Below are 16,951 nucleotides of genomic sequence, written 5' to 3'. Positions count from 1 at the left end.
ACCGGTTTGGGGAACCACAGAGGCAGAGGTTTCAGTAAATGAAGAGCAAACTAAAGTGACTGGGATGATGGTGCCAAGAAACGCCATTTGATAGGTTACGTACACACTGAAGGTATGTGTGCATCGTCAGAGCAAAGACGTTTGCTTGAAAAACGCCTAAAGCTACAGAATTAGTTAATGCAATGAAGGATAAAGTACAGGGTACCTGAAGCCAAGAAAAATGCACCTCTGTGATCATGTTCACTTGGCAGTGACAGTGCAAATGTGGCGACATTTAGCAGGGAGCCCAGAGAGCTGCTCCACGGACACCAGGGTGCGTCCGGACTTGCCTTCCCACACTGTGACGGACCCACGGCCACCGCTGACGGCAGCATGAAAACACCCTGTAGCCAAGAGAGAGTCTCTTTCAGAAGGGAGCTGGGAGCATCAGTGCCGAGGACTGTGGGGACCTGCGGGTCCCCCCTGCAGCTGCGCTCAAGGATCCAGATTCTCAAAGGTTTTGAGGTCCGAGAACAGGCTGAGACCAAAAGTCGCTGCCGTGTGAGCGGTTGTGTCCGCAGCCCCTGAGCACATACTCCTGCTGCGCCTGTCCCAGCTGCGGAGGGGTCAGGCGGCCGTTTCCAAAGGGACAGGTTGCTCCGTTTGGCATTCCTGACATGCTCAGCGAGGTGAGCGGAGGCTTATGTCGCGTCTCACACAGAATGTTCTGTTCGTGTCAAAGAATGAGCCCAATGGCTCAGGTCACCAGAGGATGCTCGTGGTGGAAAATTAATCCTTCACTCTAAGAAGTGTCATTTCCTGGAGTAAGAGATAATAACAAACGCAAGAGTCTCCAGCTGGTAGCTTTGGATAGGTGATCTCTGCAGGATGAGCTGTTGCCTTGGAAGTGAAACAGCAGTAGAGAATCTCTGAATAGAGAGTATTTGTTCTGCTACACCCAGAGTTATTGGGCTCATAAGTAACACAGCAAGAGCATCCAGTTTTTTCAGTGTTGCATACATTAAGCTGAGTGTATATATACAGCTGCATATTTACAGAGCTACTTGTGGTTTTATTGCACTATTCAATTAAGTATATTCAATATTTCTGTGTTGACTTTTCTAAAATAGAAAGAAATACACAATGAAATTGTTCCAGAGTGACGCCACAGGAATATTTACGCCACTGAGAAGATGTGAGGCAGGATCTAACAGAGAAGAGGACAAACTATCACCAAAAAACTCAGATGTCACAAAGTTTGATTAGAATGGAAAACAATGCAGATTTTCAGTCTAAGTTTCTATGATATTTGTTTCCTGTGGACTGTGTGTACACAACAGCCCTGAAACAGGCTGTCATTCTCAGGTCCACCTGCAATTAAGCCAGTTGTTTCCACGTGGAGTGACCCTCTTGGAAATTAAAACGTTCCAGAGAAGCAGAGGCTCTAACAAGGAATGAGGAAACTGCTTTGATGAACACTGAATCTCAGGTGTAACTCCTCTGACAACAGAGCGAAGGAATCCCCCAGCTATTATTTATTACTAGACTGTAGGGATATAAACGTTAACTTCCCCTTTTTTGCATTAAAAAAAAAAAAAAAAAAAAATCATACTGAGAACTTGCTTACTCCAGGAAATAACAGATATCATTCTACTCCTATAATTATGCAAAACATTTCTCAGTAATGGGTAAGCTTACTCCAGAAGGGCAGTGGCTTTTTCCATTTTAGCTTATTTTGCTCCAAAGACAATTCACTGCAGAAAATTCAGCCTCTGCTTTAAAATTATTAAACCTTCCAAAGCTGAAAGTCTCTTCTGTCTGTTTTTTATGACTGAAGATTATTTTTACAAATTAATCTATTATGTAACAATTTTGTCCTTGCTGATGCTGGACACATACGCGGTACAGCATGAACAGTCGCCTACATCTGCTAGACAAATTCAGATGTGCCTGCTCAGACTCATGTGTGCCCGCTGGTTCAACCAGATGCTGAATCCAAGAGTGAAGCCAAATCAAATGGTTTGACCCCACTTACGACTTTGCCAAATCCAGTTTTCCACCAACAGACATTTCGCATGTGTGCAGCCAAAGGAAAAAAAAACATCGTCCACCTAGTAACGAGCAAAGGGAGGAAAAGCAGCCTGATTTTACAGACCCTGAGCTACCGACTATCCGAAGCTACGAGGGCGCCCCACGGGCCGGGTCGCTCCTGTCCGCAGGCACCCAGCTCTCACGCTCTTCTCTTTGCACCAGCTGTGCAGCACGGTACGTTTTGGAAGGAACATGGGGTTGATGTATCGGAAGTTACTGAAAATGAGGTGATATGGGAGTGGTTTATTTTCAGTGCCTGATTTGTGAGAGAATGTGCTCAAATATTCCAGAATACTGATCTATCAGAGAAAAATGGGTGCAAGGTAAGGGGTGTCATGCTGCATTTCTTGCTAAATGTATGTTTTCATTTAATTCCAACTAGAAAGTAAACAAAGATTGTGGCTGCAGAAGAATTCGAATAGCTTTGTTTCCCGGGGTGCACATACAAGCACTGGGGAGCAGTTTCCAGGATCAGAAATTCAGCCAGCTTTGGGTGATAATCCCTCCAGAGAGGAAAGAGAAACCCCACGTTTTTAAATACAGTTCTACCTCTCTTAATATTTCTTCCTGTTAGATTGTGTTGGTGGTCAGACTCTAGGGACGTGCTTGAACTGTTAAAAAATCAAGACATTTAAGGATTATTTACTGTATTAAATCCTCTCACAAGCAGTGCACTCTATTGCGCTGTGTACAGTATAATGGCATGACTGCCATGACTGGTAATTTTCCTTTTCTTTCCTAGTACAAGGATGCGTTTGTGAAGGTGAATCCAGGGTACAAGTGGTGCCCCACAACAAACAAGCCTGTGAAAACCCAGACATTAATTGAGTTGCCGAGACTCTAGTTGAGCCTCTGCCTAATAACCTAAAATATTCCTCAGTGAATCGTTGCTTTCAAGAGTTGAGCCCAGGTGTGTGGCATATCACCACCCATACCTCATTTGGGGTCCAGATATGATTGATTTTAAGTTCAGGCTTAACTGCGGTTAGAGATCTTCATTTTCTAGTCAAAATGGAAAATGCTGATTGTGTGCATTCTTCTTCTCTTTCAGAGAGTGCTGTGCTATGTTTAGTAATTTACTGTTTACAGAAATAAATTATGGGTGTCCATGAGGTTGGAGGTGCTAATGTTCTTGTGGATGAGTGTACCAGTGGAGGCAACTTTTTGCACTGAAATTCAGAGAAGTGTAATTTAATTTCACTTAAAATGGGCTCTTTTGCCCATTACACCTTGGAGGTTAGATTCTAACCGTTTAAACATTTCAAAAAATGAAATAAAATCAAATCCATGAAGCAGTGAAGGTGGAGCACCTGAGGTGGTGAAAGGCAGATAATCTCTCACTGATATCCACAAATAGCAGAACTCTTGCAATCACGGCCTTGAAATACAGAGATGTTAACGTTAAATACTGGCAGCTTAAGAAGCTAACAGTCAAGGTAGAAAAGAATTTTTCCCCCACCACACTTTTTTCTTTTTTTTTTTTTTCTTTCTCTTTTCATTTTAAAGTTTCTGATTTTACGCCTACTGATCTATTTGAAACTTTGTCATATCCTACCCAGTTTATGACAAGTGTGTGGCACTTTTCTGCTTACGGAGATTGTGACCTGGAGAGTGGGAAACGGTTTAATGGAACAAGTGTGGAAGGATAGAAAGGGATAAAAAGCCTTGTATACATTTTTGCCAGTTTAGCGGTATGAAAATTCCTGTGATGAAGTTCCTTCTGGCGAGGAAGGAACTGTGGAATGTGGTCAAAGCTTTTCATGCTACATAGTTGTGATACATGGAAGACCAGTTCTAAAAATCTCCATCCCCTTCATCCCGTTCTGCTTTTGCCATCAGAGTAGTAATTCTTATGCTCCTTAAAGTTTATTGACTAAACAGAAAGAACAATTAGCAGGTTTTGGTCTGCCTGGCTCCTGTCCCCCAAGACTCCTGCCGGGATTTCCCACTCTAGAGCTTCTTGAGTAGAGAGAGATCTTCAGCCGACACCTGTCAAAGCAGAGGACAGAGAACTCGAGAATGAATTAGAAACTAATTTAACCCACTGTTTTATCTATAGAGCCATTTCTTTCTGAAGAAGTCCCTCTTGTCTGCTATGTGTGATTTTTTTAGGTTTTTACTATTTATTTTCTGCAGAGTGAGTCAGTGCCACTGAGGGTAAGCCGGGAAGAGGAAAGAGGAGAAGAAATGAGATGCTGAGGATGTTTTATTGTGGTGGGAAATGAAATGTGTGCACTGGCATGATCTGTGCACCCGCTCTCTGGTGATTAATTATTTCAAGGCTTTGACCAAGTCGGGCCTGGCAGAAGGTCGCAGTCTGTGTCTGTGTGTGCCCCCGGGCACAAACAGACCCCACCAGAGAGCAGCGAGATCTAGAACGGGGACGTTCACGGGGTGGGGAAGGGGCTCTCCGACAGGCCAGTCAGACGGGCTCCCTACACCCGCTTGATGGAAATGACGGGTTCACCCACAACCAGCCAGCCTGGCTGCTGGCCAGGTGCCAGACCAAACCAGCTTTTATTTATGTCTCCCCTCTTTTCTTCCTTTTTCTTTTGGTCCTTCTTGTTCTTCTCTGGTTTGCTGTGGTTTGAACTCAGCCAGCAGGCAATCGCCACATGGCCCCTTGCTTACTTCACCCCCGCCCCAGCTCAGTGAAATAGGAGAGGAACAAAAGAAGAAATTCACAGGTTGAATAAAAAAATTTACTAACAAGTCCAGAACAGGTGAAGGTGGTCCCCGAGCGGTGGCCGGTCCAGGCCCGTCCCCAGCAGCGACCCGACCGCACCAGAGAATCTGCCACGACCCGGGAACCGAAACGGGGCGTGGGGGAGCAGCGTCCTCCTGGACACGGAGCGTGACGTGACCCGATGTGGAATGCTCCAACCCAGCCCTGCCCTCAGCCGTGCTCCCCTCAGCCAAGGAGAGGGAACTCCCGCCTGGCCCAGAGCAGGACAGGGCTCAGCTGGCTCCTGATTTCCCCATCAGCCCGTGCACCTGCACCCGGTAAATGCAGGTGTACTCGGGGTTTCCCCAGTTGCTCTTCACAAGGAATCTGAGGAGTGAAAAGGCTCTGGGAAACGGGGCGTTCTGTGAAGACAAGAGGGAAAAGGAAGCAGAGGTGTTATGAGCGACAGTGCAGTCAGTCCCTCCCTGCCAGCCCTGCTCCTGCACAGGAACCAGCTCCCGGAGGCGGATGGGAGCGGCTGCTGCCATCGGGGTCACTGCTGGCGCTGGGGCCGCTGGGAAGGCCGGGGAACGGCACGGGGGAAGGCTCCTGGCCTCCTCTGCGTGCTGGCCCGGCTGGGGCTGCGTCCCCCTTCCCCCTGCCCCTCGCTCTGCGCCGACAGAGAGGCCGAGGAGGGGCTCCTGTGCGTGGGGCAGCTGGCGCGCAGCCCCCCGGGCCCCGCTGCCCGCTCTGCCTGCCTTCCTCCTGGCAGGGTGAGCACCGCAGAGAAGGGGATGCCCTGCTGCGAGGAGAGGGCCCTGTCCAGCTGCCAGTGGGCCACGGGATGCAGCGACGGGGTTGCCCGGCGGCTGTGGCCACCGGCCATCCCTGTTTCTCCAGGGCACACGGGCGCCGTTTGGTGGAGGGGCGTGTGTGCAGCTGGCCCTGCTGAGGGCACTGCCTGCAGCCAGGGCCCTCTCAGGAGTCGTGCTCCCACGGCGTGACCTTGCCCTTGCTCTCCCTTTGCTACCACCACCGCCTGCTCCTCAGCCCCGCCAGGGCTCTCTGGGCGGGGGCCCGGGGCCCTGTGCCCAGGGAGGAAGCGTTCACACCCCCCTGCCATGGGCTCCCAGCCAAGCCTGGTTTGCTCCCCGGCATCCTCCCCTGCCCGTGGAGCGTACCTTCAGAGGGAAGGTCTGAATGGCCTCTTTGGTCGCGTCGAAGGTGAACGTCAGGAGCAGCACTTCCTCCTCTCCATCTGCGTCCAGTCCCTTGGGGCAAAAGCACAAGCAGAGCAGTTCAGACTCAGCCCCCCAAAGAGGGGACGTGGGCGCTGGCTCAGCCCGGTCAGGTACCCGGCCTCTCCCGGGCTCCAGCAGCACTCTGACACTGCCCGGGGCGGAGCTCGGTCTCCTCAGGGTCAAGAACCCGGAGGTGCTTTGGCCAGAATATCTCCCGAGAGGGATGAAACCTCTGGAGCCCTTGAAGCATCCCCCCAGGGCAGCACGGTGCTCAGCAGAGAGCAGGATACAAACCCCAGGGAATGCACAGAAGGCCGCAGGCAAGTCCCTGTCACGGCTTTCCCCCAGGGCCAGACCCCAGCAGACCCGCCCGGTAAGACACTTACGAAGACAGCGACGTCTCTGGGGGTGCTGGTGACGGTTCCAAACAGAGACGCCTTGTAGTGCATGGTGACAGCAGTCGGATGGACTCGTGCTGGCAGCCTGATGACCACCTGGCCCTGGTGCCCTGGCAGAGGCCAGCAGTTCTTTAGGAACACATCCGGCTGCAGGCAGAACGAGAGAGCAGTGAGGGCTGAGAGTGCGTTGGGGACAACACAGCTCGTGCCGCTCGGAGCACGGGACCAGGGTGTCTGGGGGGCAGCAGCTCGGAAATGAGGCGCCTGTGAGGAGCGGACAGAAGCAGGAGGCCGCCTTCCCTGCCTGACAGAGGGGGCTCTGGGTCTTACGGAAAAGAGGAGAACACTGGTTATGAAACCACCCCAGTCAGGGCCTTACAGAAACACTCTCTGCCCAGTGGCGCTGCAGGGTACCCCCTACCTCCCGCCTCCCACCCCTGAAAAGGCACCGTTAGGGACAGGTGTGGAAAGGGGGTCAGCATGGAGAAAGTCTTTCACTCAGCTGGGACAGAGGCCTGTGGGCAGGAGGCAGCAGTTCCGCTCAGTTCAGCTCTGCTCCCCTTCTGAGGGGAACCGCTGATCTCCAGCAGGCCCAGCCCTGTGTCCGAGCTTTGGTTTCAGGAACCTGATCAGCACTGCGGGCTGGAGCAGCACTGCCCTGGACTGAGAGGAGAGCCCTGAGCTCGGTCCCAGCTTCACAGGAAGGAAGGAAACCAGCACTGATGAGTTCTGCTACGGTACCTCCAAAATAGCATTGGGAGATTTGGCCAGAAAGAACCACTCCTGAACCCTGCAGCGCCAGTCCTCTCTGCAGCTGTAGGTCTCTGAAGTTCTCTGCATGTCAATGGAGGCACCTGTAAGGGAGGGAGAGCAGGTGACTGCAAGAGGCCCCAGACCAGGAGCACTTGGTGCTCAGACACTATTTCTGGTGCCGCCGAGCAGCTCCACGTCTGTCAGTGCTGTTCTCATCCCCAGGCCGTGGGGGGGCCCGGCTGCGCGGGGCAGGGACGGCATCCCTGTGCCTGGCGACTGCTGCCGCCACGGCGCCACGAGGAGAAGGTCTGAGGGTGCTGGGGGGCAGCAGGCGCCGGGGTGACGACAGCGGAGCAAAGCTGAGGGCTCGCTGCGTGGGCAGCAAAGGGTGACCCAGCCGTTCCCTTCGCGGATGCAGCCGGAGGAAGAGCCCCTCCATCAGCGCAGCAGCGTGTGCGGGGGCAGCGCCAGAGGCACCTGCGCAGGGGCCAAGGGCAGGACTGGGAGGGAGCCCGAGAGAGCTGCTCTGCCACAGCCTGGCTCGGGGACCCCAGGCAGCATTTCAGCTGCCCCACTTTGGAGAGCACGGCCTCCTCTGGGGAGTGCTACAGGCAAGCGCAGGGCAAGGAGGTGGGGCTGCTTGTGTCCGTACCAGAGCTTTTCAGGGCCCAGTCGAACATTGCGTCCAAGACTTCCGAAGGCACTGCCTGCATGCTGTCCCGAGTTTCCTGGCGAAGCTGTGAATGAACACAGAAAAGGACCATGTCAGCAGGCAGAGCAGCGTGGCTACTAGCGCCTGCAGAGGCAAAGGGTCAGCGTCAGAGGTGCAAGTCAAGCCTTGTCCACAGAGCCGAGACACTCTGCCGCTGGTGTGAGACACGAGGCCTGAGGAGCAGTCTCTGTGGCCATGGCCACGGCCCCGAGGCGGGTTGATGAGGGTCCCCACCGTCCCGTCCCCACCCTCCACGCTCTCCAGGTCAGTCGGGAGACGGTCCCAGGCCCCGCCGGCGTTGGCTGACCCCGTGAGCGTGCCTGGGTCTCACCACTGCCCCCGGGGCCCGGCCAGAGCAGCCAGAGGCCCCGGCGTGTCACGGGAAGGCTGCTGGGAGTCCTCCGCTGCCTGAAGCAGCCCAGATAAACGGGGCCCGGAGAAGGGCCTGTGCAGCACAGCAGCTCTCCCAGCCAGCCCCTGGCAAAGGCTGGCTTCTTGTGGCCAGCCGTCTGAGCCCAACAACTCCCCCAAGGAGGGCTTTCTCGGGGGTTCTGCCCAGCCAACCCTCCTTCCCCAAAATGCAGGGTCACCTTCTCTACACTGTTGAACTCCGCCGTCAGCTGAGCCAGCTCCTCCAGCAGAAGGCCCCAGTTTTGGTGTTCCCTGAACCACAAAGCAGGCAGATCGCTGCAGGAAGAGAAAAGCCGTTCTTGTCAGAGTGGCCCATCCCGTGTGGGGGGCCTCTGAGCTCAGCAGAGAGGACAGACACATGTGCTTTCCATCCTCTGCCCGTGCAAAGGCAGGAGGGAGGTACAGGCACCCGGCTGTTGGGAAAATGCGTGCAGGGAGCCCGAGGGCGGCCGATGCTTCCGCACAGACCCAATTCCAGCTCAGGACACGTCTCTTACCGCAGGGTCTCCAGGTGTGCTAGAGACACACGGGTCAGCTCCTGAAAGGGAAGAACACTCCGTTAGAGTATCCACTACCAGAGCTGCTGCCGGGGCTTCCCAGGAGAGGCTTCCCCAGGAAGAGCCGACAAAAGGTGCTGCTTCTTTGGGTCCCCCTGCAGGGAAGCAGGAGAGGCTGTGATTTGTCCAGCCACCGTCAGAAAGGCTCCCTTGCAGGAGGTGCCCATCCCACCAGAGTCACTGACCTCCACCAGGCCCTTGGCGTGCGTGCTCCACGCTGGCAGCGAGCTCCAGCAGTTACCACCAGCTGCAATTCACATCACAAAGAGACAGTTACTTGCCTGGGGTTGCCAGCCATGCCTGCAGTCACCTTGTCTCCTCCCTGTTGCCTTGGGGCTGGGGCAGCTGGTGGGGTAACGTGGGGTGCAGAGAGAGGACGTGCCTCTGACCGGGAGCCATCGCCCCAGGCTTGAGGGGACTGCGCAGCCGTGCTCTTCGGGTGTGCTCAGTGCCCCAGAGCTGCTCCCCGTTTCCCCTCGTGGCTTTGGTGAGCACTGAGACCAGGCTGCAAGGGCTAGGAGAGGCACCTTTCCACCAGTCCCCCTGCGCGGCCCCTCTGGGAGCCCCCAGTTCAGGCTGGGAAATAGCTACCTACACCCTTCTCTCGCAGGCTTGCAGACTGAGCAGGCCATTTGCACTAGTGGCCAAGCAGCAGCATGGCTGGAGACTCCCAGTCTTACTGGTAGTCCAAAAGCAAGTGCCACTCAAGGACATACTCAGGAAGCACTTGGGCCAGGGGAGTTTCCGCACACACTGGCCCGGAAGGAAAGCTGGCCAGCAGAAAGCTGGCACCCAGCATGTTCTCTCACGCAAACTCACCAAGAGCCACTGCGAGGAACAGGAAGGCAGCTTGCAAGAACCTCTTCTTCTGCGAGGCCATCTTCTGCCTGAAAAAGAGGGAGTCCTGTGTCTGTCAGTGAGCCAAGCCTTGAGCAAACGCCGTCACAGGTGGATTTGCGTTTTCAGGCTGAAAAGCCTCTCTTTTGGAAGCCTGCTGCCGACAGAGAGCTGACAGAGCAGCGCCCAGGAGGAACGTGATTTCCATGCGCACTGTTTGACACAGCCAGCAGCTCCCGCACCAAAGTCTGGGCCTCTGGCAAACGTGTGGGAGCAAAGCTGCCGTGGGGCTTGGCTCGAGCTTCTCCCTGAGAATGGCCACAGCATGAACAGTGCTCGAGCTTTGATGCCCAAGTGGGAGCCCCGGGCTGCTGGCTGGGGAACACCCCCTGCTCTCCCTGTGGCTTGCACTGGCCCTCAGACATCCCCTTTCTCCCCCCATCCACGGCAGAATCATGTGGTACGTACACGGCAAAGATGAACGTGCTCAGAAATCTCCCCAGGGAGATGAGGGCACCTGGCAGACGGCAAGCAAGACCGAAGACCATCCCTGGGCAAAGAAATCAGAGAAAAGTCAGGCCTGTCTCTGGAGGTCTCTTCCCAAGCATCCCCAGCCACGCACGTTTTGGCTCCCTGCAGGGAGGCGGGCACAGAGTCCTACGCACTCCCTCCCTGGGGCAAAGAGCAGGGCAGCCCCCACTTCTCCTGCCGCTTGGGACATTTGACCAGAGCTCGGGCACAGCGCGGCTCTCTGAGTTCACCCCCCAGGACTTCGCTCAAGCGGCAGCGCTGAGCTTACTTGCAACTTCCATGGCCTTGCTGCACTCCGCAGGCTCTCGAGCGCCTGAGCTGGGAGTTGGCGGCACAAATCCTGTCCCCAGCTTCACCTCCGTGCAGAGGCTCCTATGGGAAAAAAAAGAGATGGCGATTGCCGAGCGTCCCCGCGCTGCGTGAGACGAGGCCTCTGCCAGAGGTCGGCCTCGGGAAGCCTCCCAGGGGCCACCCCCGCTGCATCGAGAGAGGGCAGCACAGCTGGGCTGCTTCCAGGGGACCCCCTCTCCCCTCCCCATCCTTTGCTCTACAGGCCTGCGGTGGGAGAAGAGGCAGCAGGCTGGCAGCAGCCCCCTGCTGTGGGAAGTGCACTGTCAGCAGAGCCCGATTCTCGCCTCGTCCCTCCCTGCTCTCTGGCCCCTGGCACCAACCTGCCCCTCGGCAGGCACCTCTCCGTGGCCGTTTGCAGAGGGGGCACAGGCTGCTGTCCCCCACCGCGACTCCCCACCACTTCCCTGGTCACTGGCAGTCCTCCCACCCCTCTCCTCCCCACAGAGCTGCCCCCTCAGCCAGGCGGGACCGCGCCTCAGCGCCCCGAGGGGGCCAGTCTCCGGCCCCGGGGGCTCGGCCTCCCCGTGCAGAGACCCCTCCCTGTGCGGCAGCACCAGGTCCCCGACAGCCCCCGCTGCACGCCGGCTCTTGGCCGGGAGAGCCGGCCAGGCTCTCAGCCTACCCCCCACAGAAGGGGCTTCGCAGGCCACGGGCTCTTCTTCAGAGGCCCCTGGCGCTTCCCCACGCTGCTCTGTGCCCCAGCGCCCGTGTTGGGCTGCGTCCCGGCTGCCCCCCTGACCCAACGCCCAGGGCAGCAGCAGCCCACTTCTTACCCGCTGCTCCTCGCCGCCTCCCCCGTGGGCTGCGGATTTGCCTTGTTCCCCAAGGAGCCTTTGGAGGCCCCTTGGCATCTTCTCTGGGGTGCCTTCCTCCTTGCCATCTCTGGGCAAAGGTAGCTCCCCGCTCTGCTCGTCCGCTCAGCCCCAGCAGCGTGACCTGCTCGGGGCAGCAGCCGCACGGCATCTGTGGGCTCCTGCCCGCGCACCACGGGGCTTGGTGGGCACCAGCTGTGACGTCACAGTGGCAGCTCTGACCTCACAGTGGGGCTCCCGAGGGCTGAGCAGGGCGTGGAGACCCTGTGGACTTCCCCGGGCAACATGGCTGCTGCCCGCCCAGGCACAAACTGGCCCCCAAGAGAGACGACTGAGATCTAGAATGGGGGAGTTCTTGTAGAGTTTTTTATGCTACCTAGTTATGATATATGGAAGTGAAGGGGACTTGCTACAAGCATACTTGAAATTACAAGATCTCCTGTCCTTGCTAATGTATAGGGACCAGTAAAGTAGGACATTCAGTTTTAACATTAACCGTCACTTGTGTTTTACTAGCTTGTGTTTTTCCTGTGTTTTACGGCAACGCATCTAATTTTGTTTATACTCTTTTCCTAACTATCCTCGTTACCCACTGGTAAGATGTTTTGCAACCTGTAACTCCTTGCCTAGTGGAGATAAGACAGGCCTTGGACAGTCTGAAAAACTCCCTGAGTACATCCCTGACAACAGTGGCCTACAAACAAGCGCCTGAGAAGACGCCAGTGTCAAGAAAAGCAACTGGAAGCTGGTTTAAACCAACCCCCTTGGAACAAAGAGGAGCCGAAGGATGGGTGAGGTCACTCCATGACCATGTATGGACACGGGAAGCCTAAAGTTCAGCTAGCGGGCAGTGTGAGGAAGACGATGTGGACCACCAAGGCGCGGAGAAGACCCTCACTCTATATTCACTATGCATGCTCAGACGATGTAGATGAATTCTGAGAACCTGTTAGCATAAGACTGCCTTTTCCAGGAAATCTGATGCATATGTATGCTTTTTGTGTATATTAGTCAGAGAGTTTTGTGAGTAAGCGTGGCACTCGTGGTGGAGCGATCCCCAGTGCTGCCCAGCGCTGCGAATGAAGAATCTCTGCTGAACAGTTACACTGAATTCTGACTGCTGAGTGAAGCTCTTTGTTTCAGAAGTGTAAGTTTTGCAAGAGCACTTCATTTTATGGGGGAACAAGACACACCAGCTGAAAGAAACAAAGTTCATGGACGTGTCATTTCATCAGTGCCAAAGATATGCTGACAATGCACAAACCACACCATACACCCCCACACACCTCTGTGGGTGTGTTCCTAATCATTTCTGGATCCAGAGCCTTTTGAGCAGTGTCGCCACGCTTCCTGTGTTAAAGAGCACAGTTTAAGGCAATGAGAACCACCTCCCACTGATTCTGGCACACGTCACCTACCAAAGATTGACAGAAATCTGTACAATACAACACACAACAAGTCTGTCACCCCAACCAAAGCCAAATCAAGTGCGATCACCTACCACCGGTGCTCTCAAACATAAACCCCAGATTTGTCTAGCCTTACTGCCCTACTGAAGGCAATGGAAAGAACGCCTGAGAACAGGTTACCTCAGGGCAGGGTTTCTCTCCTCCACTGATGCTTCCACCCCCTGTCCCTGTAAGCGGCAGCCTGCGAGTCTACAGCGCAGGGCGGGGAAAGGCAGCCTGCTGCAGCAGACACGATGCTGTTGCATTCCTGGAACAAGACGCAGCAGACAGAGCCAGCAGTGTGCCTTTTAGTGTGTGCAGCGAAGACGAGGTGCCACCAGGAAGCACCTGCAATTTCACACCTGGGGCATAATGGTCATTCCTGGTGAGTCACATGAACTTCCTTTGCTGTCACCATTACTGCCTGCACACTCTAAAATGATTCGCTCACACTCATTGCTCCTCAAAGTCTACTCATAATCTGCTGTTTTCAGCAGTTACGGATGTATCAGAGGAAGGTTATCAAACAAACCAACCAAGAGATAAGACCAAAGCAAAATGGACAAGGCTGTGGAAGATTTCTCCCGAGGTTCTTCCATTACGGTGCTTCTGATGGTCCCAGTCAATGGCACAAACATCTGAAGAAGCTACTGAGGGGTACTGAGCGATCACATTTCAGGTAGTGCTTGATAACCATGTATTTTCTGCACGCTTTACTTCTGGAATTATCTTGCATTTATCACAGCTGAGGAGTTTACAAGCACCCATATTAACAGCGGACCAGATGACTTTTTTCCCTGATAATTTGATTCCCCCATCCACGTCTCAATATCCCACAGAAATCTTGTTAGTTTGTTTGTTGAGCCCCTGGGGTTATGTTCATCATGGGTATTTATTTACTTTCATACCTACAGAAGATCTCATCATCCATACACATACGTAAGCACTGTGGTGTCCTGTAGCAATGAGTTCCATCTCATAGCTATTCATCACGGCAAAATAAACTTTCTATAATATTCAGGTAGGTTAAAGTCCTTTAAACTGCAAAAACATTGCACAGTGTTCAGTTACAGGTCACTCGGAGAGGATTTGGTCTCTAAAGCCCTTGGCAGAGGTCTATTTCTTCCAACACCCCAAGCTCCATAGCACTGTAAAGCGTAAAGCCACAATCGGGAATCTAAAAGCCCGGCACGCAGACACACGCACACGGCTCTGGTCGGTACCTTAACCTCTGAATATGCTTGCAGCTGCCTGGTGAGACAGGACATTCATTACTGATTCGCTTTTAATTCATTTAATTAAATAATTAATTAAAGCACTGAACTGTAGTGTTCCCTGCAATCCATGATCCCGCTGACTTTAGTGGGTTTGGGGACAAAGTTCAACACTCTGCAAGTGCTACCGGTTTGCCCTGCGTGGGGTATGAGAGGATCCGCTCAGTCTGGATCAGAAAGAGGTGCACCAGGATCACTCATCATCTCTGAGCTGCCTCTCATCATCCTGCCTCGCAGGCTGCCTGCGAGAAACTCCCAGCCTGTAATCGCCCCCCACTGTCCCAGGAAGAGTATCCCCTACCTGCTTCCCCCCGGCTCCTTCCAGGGGGAATAAGGATGCTCATTTCCCACTCCGTGCCCCTTCTCCCATACATACTTTTAATCCAAGGATGTCACAACGCTCTCCCATTCCAGTATGAGATCTGCTGTCAACCAAGCATGGCCCCAGCCACTGTAATGTAGAGTCAATCACACTTTTCCTGATTTGAGTGCTCAGGTTTCCACAAACAATTCTTGAACGCAACCAGCGCTATCTGCTATATAACTGCTTGCACCAATTTTCTGGAAACAATTCCTTATTGCAGCAAGGAGACTTCATTCAAAATTACTGCCTAGTGTAACTTTCAAAAGATTTCTCAAAGAATAGACAACTATTTATCTATGTGGTTTTTCTGCCGAAGACTTAAACATCATCCTCTTCTACAGGAGACAAACAGGTTTTTGCTGTTATGAAGATGAGTGCGAGCCACTGGGTATTTGCCAGGCAGTAAAATTTGTTATTTCCAAGAAAATCACGGCCCCAGATGACAGGCTTTTCTCAGATAGGCACCGATTTCCCTGTATGCACATGGAACCAAGACCACACATAAGAAAACAAGCAAAGTAGAAACTATGCAGAAACTCAGCCTACGGAGCCATGCAGGGAAGTGTCAAAGGAAAACCCGCCTACCCGTACCGGTTTGGGGAACCACAGAGGCAGAGGTTTCAGTAAATGAAGAGCAAACTAAAGTGACTGGGATGATGGTGCCAAGAAACGCCATTTGATAGGTTACGTACACACTGAAGGTATGTGTGCATCGTCAGAGCAAAGACGTTTGCTTGAAAAACGCCTAAAGCTACAGAATTAGTTAATGCAATGAAGGATAAAGTACAGGGTACCTGAAGCCAAGAAAAATGCACCTCTGTGATCATGTTCACTTGGCAGTGACAGTGCAAATGTGGCGACATTTAGCAGGGAGCCCAGAGAGCTGCTCCACGGACACCAGGGTGCGTCCGGACTTGCCTTCCCACACTGTGACGGACCCACGGCCACCGCTGACGGCAGCATGAAAACACCCTGTAGCCAAGAGAGAGTCTCTCTCAGAAGGGAGCTGGGAGCATCAGTGCCGAGGACTGCGGGGACCTGCGGGTCCCCCCTGCAGCTGCGCTCAAGGATCCAGATTCTCAAAGGTTTTGAGGTCCGAGAACAGGCTGAGACCAAAAGTCGCTGCCGTGTGAGCGGTTGTGTCCGCAGCCCCTGAGCACATACTCCTGCTGCGCCTGTCCCAGCTGCGGAGGGGTCAGGCGGCCGTTTCCAAAGGGACAGGTTGCTCCGTTTGGCATTCCTGACATGCTCAGCGAGGTGAGCGGAGGCTTATGTCGCGTCTCACACAGAATGTTCTGTTCGTGTCAAAGAATGAGCCCAATGGCTCAGGTCACCAGAGGATGCTCGTGGTGGAAAATTAATCCTTCACTCTAAGAAGTGTCATTTCCTGGAGTAAGAGATAATAACAAACGCAAGAGTCTCCAGCTGGTAGCTTTGGATAGGTGATCTCTGCAGGATGAGCTGTTGCCTTGGAAGTGAAACAGCAGTAGAGAATCTCTGAATAGAGAGTATTTGTTCTGCTACACCCAGAGTTATTGGGCTCATAAGTAACACAGCAAGAGCATCCAGTTTTTTCAGTGTTGCATACATTAAGCTGAGTGTATATATACAGCTGCATATTTACAGAGCTGCTTGTGGTTTTATTGCACTATTCAATTAAGTATATTCAATATTTCTGTGTTGACTTTTCTAAAATAGAAAGAAATACACAATGAAATTGTTCCAGAGTGACGCCACAGGAATATTTACGCCACTGAGAAGATGTGAGGCAGGATCTAACAGAGAAGAGGACAAACTATCACCAAAAAACTCAGATGTCACAAAGTTTGATTAGAATGGAAAACAATGCAGATTTTCAGTCTAAGTTTCTATGATATTTGTTTCCTGTGGACTGTGTGTACACAACAGCCCTGAAACAGGCTGTCATTCTCAGGTCCACCTGCAATTAAGCCAGTTGTTTCCACGTGGAGTGACCCTCTTGGAAATTAAAACATTCCAGAGAAGCAGAGGCTCTAACAAGGAATGAGGAAACTGCTTTGATGAACACTGAATCTCAGGTGTAACTCCTCTGACAACAGAGCGAAGGAATCCCCCAGCTATTATTTATTACTAGACTGTAGGGATATAAACGTTAACTTCCCCTTTTTTGCATTAAAAAAAAAATAAAAAAGTAAAAAAAATCATACTGAGAACTTGCTTACTCCAGGAAATAACAGATATCATTCTACTCCTATAATTATGCAAAACATTTCTCAGTAATGGGTAAGCTTACTCCAGAAGGGCAGTGGCTTTTTCCATTTTAGCTTATTTTGCTCCAAAGACAATTCACTGCAGAAAATTCAGCCTCTGCTTTAAAATTATTAAACCTTCCAAAGCTGAAAGTCTCTTCTGTCTGTTTTTTATGACTGAAGATTATTTTTACAAATTAATCTATTATGTAACAATTTTGTCCTTGCTGATGCTGGACACATACGCGGTACAGCATGAACAGTCGCCTACATCTGCTAGACAAATTCAGATGTGTCTG

The 16,951-nt window shown here is 52.7% G+C and overlaps 1 long non-coding RNA gene across 3 annotated transcripts; it reads right to left on the bottom strand.

Moving 5' to 3' along the window:
- Positions 1-6,845: 6,845 nt before the first annotated feature.
- LOC141969002 (uncharacterized) lies at positions 6,846-13,034 on the bottom strand. Of its 3 annotated transcripts, XR_012634972.1 has the most exons (5): positions 11,300-13,034; positions 10,444-10,547; positions 9,627-10,194; positions 8,993-9,054; positions 6,846-8,902 (listed from the first exon to the last, which is right to left on the bottom strand). It is a non-coding gene; the product is annotated as an uncharacterized LOC141969002 (long non-coding RNA). The 3 variants fall into 3 exon arrangements; XR_012634971.1 differs by lacking the exon at positions 11,300-13,034 and having other exon boundaries at positions 10,444-10,764; XR_012634973.1 differs by lacking the exon at positions 11,300-13,034 and having other exon boundaries at positions 6,846-8,788; positions 10,444-10,764.
- Between the last annotated feature and the right edge of the window lie 3,917 nt (positions 13,035-16,951).

Source organism: Athene noctua, chromosome 21 (assembly GCF_965140245.1).
Source record: "Athene noctua chromosome 21, bAthNoc1.hap1.1, whole genome shotgun sequence".
Classification (NCBI taxonomy): Eukaryota; Metazoa; Chordata; class Aves; order Strigiformes; family Strigidae; genus Athene; species Athene noctua.
The sequence above is the reverse complement of the archived record's forward strand: the minus strand, read 5'-3'. Positions and strand labels throughout refer to the sequence as shown.